Consider the following 6,115-nt stretch of genomic DNA (forward strand, 5'->3'; position numbering starts at 1 on the left):
TGCATTTCACAAGTAGTACTAATCCCACATCTGCATTTCCCATAAATATGCTAAATTCCTCTTGATATGCAAATTAGTTTGTCAAGGCGCTCTTCCCCCTCCAACCCAGCTTAAATATACGCTCCAAGCCTGGGGTGTTTCATTCAGACGCTGTCTTCCCGACAGACCTGTTCTTCACCTGAGAACGGCTGCTTGCGTTGTGGCCGAAACGTCGTGAGAATTATTTTATAATGTTTTATTTTTATTATTTTATTATTTCCCTTCTACGTAACTTTACCGAAAGAACCAAGAAGATGAATCCCTGCAGTCACGAAAGCTTTAAATCGAAATATAAATGTGTTGTTAAACCTGCCACCACCCGACACAGCCAATCAGTAAGGTCTGTGACGTAAACAAAACATGCCAATTTGTTACCACTAAAGCACTAGTGTATAGTGTAGTGTATAGTGTAGTGTATAGTGTAGTGTATAGTAGTGTCTAGTGTAGTGTATAGCAGTGTAGCATATAGTGTAGTGTATAGCAGTGTAGGTGTTCAGTGCAGTTTATAGTGCAGTGTATAGTGTAGTATACTAGTACAGCACACCAGTATATTGGAGAGTAAAACAACAACATTTACAATCTGAGCACAACTTTTCGCCAGTAATTGCAACCGGCGTCATCAGCTGTCAGGCGACGCGGTAAATCTACAAGTTTCAGATTTGCCGCATCTGGCGCGTGACGCGGCAGAGCAAAGCCCCGCCCCCTGCGAGTCATCACGTGGAGGGGCGGGGCGGGGGCGTGGTCTGGCGCGCGACGCGGCAGAGGGACTCTGCGCCATTGGACGGCAGAGCGGCACGTGGCAACATTTATGGCGGCCGCCATTAGACATCCCCTGCCTGTGCGATTCATGTTCAGGGGCCAGCACTGAAAAGAGAGCCCCCACCTCAGCCCCTGAACATGAATTGCACGGTAACATTTAGACTTAAATTCTAGATTTGAAGCTTTCGTGACTGCAAGGATTCATATTCTTAGGTTTTTTCGGTAAAGTCACGTAGAAAAATAAAATGAAGATTTTTTTAAAGTTATAAATAATTTCAACTTTATTCTTGGTTCTTTTGGTAAAGTCACGTAGATTTTTATTTTATTTTATGAATTGCACGGCCCCCTGTGCTGGTGGCGTTTAATCACGGCACGTAGGTCTAAACAAATGTCGAATTGCTCGTCGATTCATCAGACAATGATGACAAATAAATTAACAGGTATAATTACATTGTATGTTCAAGTTCATAATGTAATCGAATAACAAGGGTTGTCAGATTTCTGGCAATAAAACAGGTGTGAAGATTTTTAGATTTAAAGCTTTCGTGACTGCAGGGACTCATCTTCTTGGTTCTTTCGGTAAAGTCACGTAGAAGGGAAACAATAAAATAAAATTCTCACGACGTTTCGGCCACAACACAAGCAGCCGTCCTAAGGTGAAGACAGAGCTGTCTGAAAGACAGTGCTCCAATGAACACTGCTAAGCTTGGCAGCGTATTTTAAGCTGGGTGGGAGGAGAAGAGCGCCTTGACAAAGGAGTTTACATATCAACAGAAGAATTTAGCATTGAATAAGCTGTGTTAATGTGAAAGAATTAGCAGGATGTTAAAGTCAGAAATTAGCATGTAACTGGGAGATTAGCATGATGTTAATGTGAGGAATTAGCATGTAACTGGTCACAGAAGTGGCTAAGTCAGAGTTTACATATCAACAGAGGCATTTAGTATATTGACGCTAAAGAACTGCAACCACCCACTATCATGTTGTGGCCGAAACGTCGTGAGAATTTTATTTTATTATGTTTTATTTTTGTTATTTTATTATTTCCCTTCTACGTGACTTTACCGAAAGTACCCAGAAGATGAATCCCTGCTGTCACGAAAGCTTTAAATCGAAATCCGCCAATGATTTCAAGTCTTCAACGTTGCCTCATTCGCCGCTTTCTTCTTTTTTGGCGCCAAAAGTCTGAATACAAAATGGTGTCGGAGACTCCATTTTGTTTCATTTATAAACAATTCAACGGAGCGTTCATAAATTTGTTATGGAAATTGAGGTAAATGTGTGCGCATATAGCGACGGGAGGGCAGTTACAACGTTTTGAATAGTAAATGACGAAAGACAAAGGTCGTTATTCGTGTAGCTTGTTGAATTTGTTAATAATGGTTTAAGTGTTAATGGTTAAAACTTACAAAATGGCTGCCTTTGGTTTGTGCGTTTGGCGCGAGGCGAGTTGGTTCCGCGATTTGGTCGAGATGACAGCAGTGGACTTAAAACTATTGTGACTGCAGGAATTCAAAAATGAAAATAATAAAATGTAATGAAAATAATTAAGATAAATAAAAAATAGAAAATAAAAGCAAAAAACCACACAATAAAAATAGTAAAATAAAATTTACATATATTTTGTTATTTTTATTATTTAAATGTTTAACTTTCATTAACTTTTTTTTAGATTGTTTTTGTTTTCTATCTACGTGACCTTTACCGAAACAACCAAGAATACGACTGCAGTGGTTCATTCAGATAGGAGAAGCATATTTCTTTCATTTATTCACGATTGGTACAGAACTAATGGCCTCGCGAATATTATATTATGAGATGTTAAATTGCATTTTATCTTGGCTTAAAGCTTTCGTGACGGCCTTAATTCATATTCGTTGGGTCTTTCGGTAAAGTCAGATTGGTTCAAAGAAAATAAAAATTTAACGCCGTAGTTTGTTATTTTCTTAGAACCAATTTGACTTTACTGAAAGACCCAATGAATGAAAATGACAAATTTTTATTACACCTAAATATTTTTTAATTGCCACATTATTATAGCGGGTTTGAATTGGAAACGTAGGCCAACAGGAGGTCTTTGTGTAAGTTTTGTATTCAGTGCTGGTTAAATAGGACATGGGGGGGGGGGGGGGGGGGGGAGGGAGATGAGCAGAGTAGTGGATTGTGGCATGCGAACTAAAAACGGAAGTATATTGTAAGTATATTATATTTTCATGAGACCTCCTTTGCCAGTGTCAAAATATAAGAATAGGTTTCCCCTTTTGGCGTCCTCTGGTCTAACGCTCTTTGAGACTAGGCTAAAAAAATAAAAGTCCCTGGTGTGGACCAATCAATTTAAAACACGTTTCTTCGGAGTGGGCAGGTAAGAATTTGGTTGGATAGCACATTCGTGCACGAGACAAATAATCCCTGGTGGGAAGTGTGGAACCTGTTGTTTCTACCTAATTAAACATACCATGCCACCAACCCACCGTTTTAATAATGGCCATGCAATGCAGAATGGAGGATATGAAGCTCGATACTCTTTGCTTCTTTCGGCAAAGTCACGGTGAAAAAAAAAAATAACCAAAGAGTGTGGATCCTTGCAGGCACGAAACCTTGAAATCTAGAATGATATGAAGCTCAAAGTAACTACAAAAAACCCTGCGAACAGCAAATGGTGAAATGTCCATGTCCATAAACATTAGAACCTCGTAAAAATGTAAATTCCTTACATGCAACCACAAACATGCAAAGAGAAAATTGCAGTGCAATGCAGAAGGCTTTTATTTGTAGTCAGCCACAATTATTCTTTCAGAACATTTGATCAAAAACGGAACAAAACGCAGCTCTATTTCTCAGTAGCACGGGCGGTCATTTTGGTGTAGGTGAGCCCCTTGTAGACGCCACTCAGGGGAACGTCAAAGAGAGCGCCGTTCATGCAGGTGATGCGCAGCAGGGCCGTGTACGGGAGGTCGATGTTTGCACGCCCGATTTTGGCGACAACGGTGACGGTCTTGTGCGGAGGAACCGAGACGGGGAACGTGAGAGTTTCCATCCGCTCCTCAGATTCCTCCAATGCGTGCGTGGTCTCCGAGCTCAAGGTGAAGCCGAACCCGGTCTCCACCTCCACGACCTCAGGGATGCCTGCCGAGACGGTCAGGCTGAAGGTGAACTCGATCTTGTTGGTCGTAGACCACGATGACGTTTTGGTTATCTTCTTGGAACTCTCGAACGTGTAAGACTGCATGACGCTGGTGTTGTTCGTGTACTCCATTTCTTTAATCTCCTCCATCTGCACGTTAGGCAGAACCTGGTGCATAGTTGGGTACTTCATGTTCTGGATCACAGACGACTTGACAGCATTGATGAAAAGGAAGCCCATGGAGTCAATGTCGGCCCCCGCTCGGCCCTGAACGCCCAGGCAGATGCCGGAGCCCACGTCGATCTTGTACTCGGTCTTGAGCCCCCAGTCCGTCATCTTGGCAAAGAACTCGCGGTTGCGGCTCGTTCTGAACTTGATGGCACCCAGACGCGTGCCGGCCCCATTGCCCCACAGGGAGAGCTGCGACATGAACTCGCCCGACTGGAATTCAAACTGCTGAGCAGAGAAGTCCACAGTGCCGAATTTCTGCCTTCGCCCGTCAGTCAGCCACACCTCCACGCCCCTCACTTGCCAGCCTCCAACGCTCACGGAGATTTTCTGCAGCGTGGCCGCATTGTTCCTCCCATCAAACGAGAACGCATTTCCACCTTGGCCTCCAATGATGTGCAGCGTAAATGGGTACGACATTATGTCAACCTGGATGGAGACAGGAGGAAGGGAAAGCATGGCAAGCATGTTTCAAGCCAAGTATTCTTGCCTTATCATTTACAAAACAGAATCAGGACTACAGTTCACTAGCAACTGTAGTTCAGTGTACCATTAGTGTCTTAAAATATTTCGGAAGGGCTGAAAAATAGTGGGCACCAAAAAGTGCGCAATAGCCATTTTACATGTTGTTAAATCATGTTTTAAATCTTTAGCACGTATGCAACTATAAGCAAACCTAATCCTTGTCAAAATTATTACCGTTTTAAGATTTAAATTTGTGGAATCAATAGTAAAGGAAAACGTGCACAACACAATGAACTCTCCGCTGATCTATTCAATTAGTCCTTCAAGCACAAGCGTGCTCGCTCATGGAACTGCGGGCATTGTTGGTGGCAGTGTATCAAAACTAAATTCCCATACATTTTTCTCCCATCAAACAGCAGGATAGAGTATGGTCCATTCCACAACCCTCGATCCACTCAGCCACAGTAGACCATCATGCAGTGGGGCAATGCAAGAGGGATGCACGTGTCACGTTGCAGTAGCACAAATACCTTTTTTTTTCCACGAACAATGAAAAGCTCGGATAGACGATCCAGGGACTTTGCTGAAGGCGACCTAGACGGGTGATACGAACAGAAGCAGTTGGATTAAGGTAGTGTGGGGAAACCAGCTTAACCCTATAATCTAAGGCAACAAGGTTTGCATGTGCCGATCGCCCAGGCAAGAACCATCCTGGTCAAAAAAGTAAACAGCAGAGGTTTTTTAGAGCGCAGGCATACTGCAGTGGTCATTAGGCGTTGCATCATATTAGTGTGGAAAAATTTATGACAGCACTGTTTGAAAATGGGCTAAGTTAGACCCTTCTCACCACTTACAAAAGCAGTCCCCTCCGTGAAGAGTAGATGCGGCGTGCCGTCTGTTCCCTCCTTTATATCGAGGGAGCGCACGTCACGTGGTACAATCACGCGGGTTTGCCTTCCCATCCCTGGCCAATCATGGGGGTCGGAGGGAGAAGGCAATCATCGCGAGTCAATCAGTATGATGATTCACTAATTGGATCGGTGGCGCTTCCTGCACTCGTTCCTATTTTGCATGAGACTCCGGTAACGAGCCCAGCCACGCGCGCTAGGGCCTCATAGACGCAATCACGGCCCCCAAATGAGTATATGTTGAGAGTCCATTGAGGGAGCTCACATCACGTGACATAATTACGCGCGCGTGACTCCGCCCATCTTCCCCTCCAGGGGAATCACAGCGAAGATTCGCTCATTGCACGCGCGCCCATTGTGTGAGGCGCCGTTCATGAGCCGAGCTACTGGCACGCGCCTCGTTAATGCGATCACGGTCCCGATACCAGGCCGTGAGTCAATTGAGTTGTGTATTCAAGTGATTTAAACGTTTTTTTCTCTTTAACATGGTCCACACGAAAAAGTTCAAATTAGCCTCGCTACCATCACCATCTGTAATTCAGGTTGGTAATAATTGCCTTTTCGATTGAACTGAACGTGCCTCTGGAATTTT

General features: G+C 43.7%; 1 pseudogene across 1 annotated transcript; it reads right to left on the bottom strand.

Moving 5' to 3' along the window:
• Nucleotides 1–3,546: 3,546 nt before the first annotated feature.
• On the bottom strand, nucleotides 3,547–5,592 carry LOC144733125 (aerolysin-like protein; annotated as a pseudogene). The gene is made up of 3 exons (XR_013588313.1): nucleotides 5,463–5,592; nucleotides 5,146–5,209; nucleotides 3,547–4,579 (listed from the first exon to the last, which is right to left on the bottom strand). The product of XR_013588313.1 is annotated as an aerolysin-like protein (transcript).
• Between the last annotated feature and the right edge of the window lie 523 nt (nucleotides 5,593–6,115).

This window comes from Lampetra planeri, chromosome 45 (assembly GCF_965212315.1).
Source record: "Lampetra planeri chromosome 45, kcLamPlan1.2.h2, whole genome shotgun sequence".
Classification (NCBI taxonomy): Eukaryota; Metazoa; Chordata; class Hyperoartia; order Petromyzontiformes; family Petromyzontidae; genus Lampetra; species Lampetra planeri.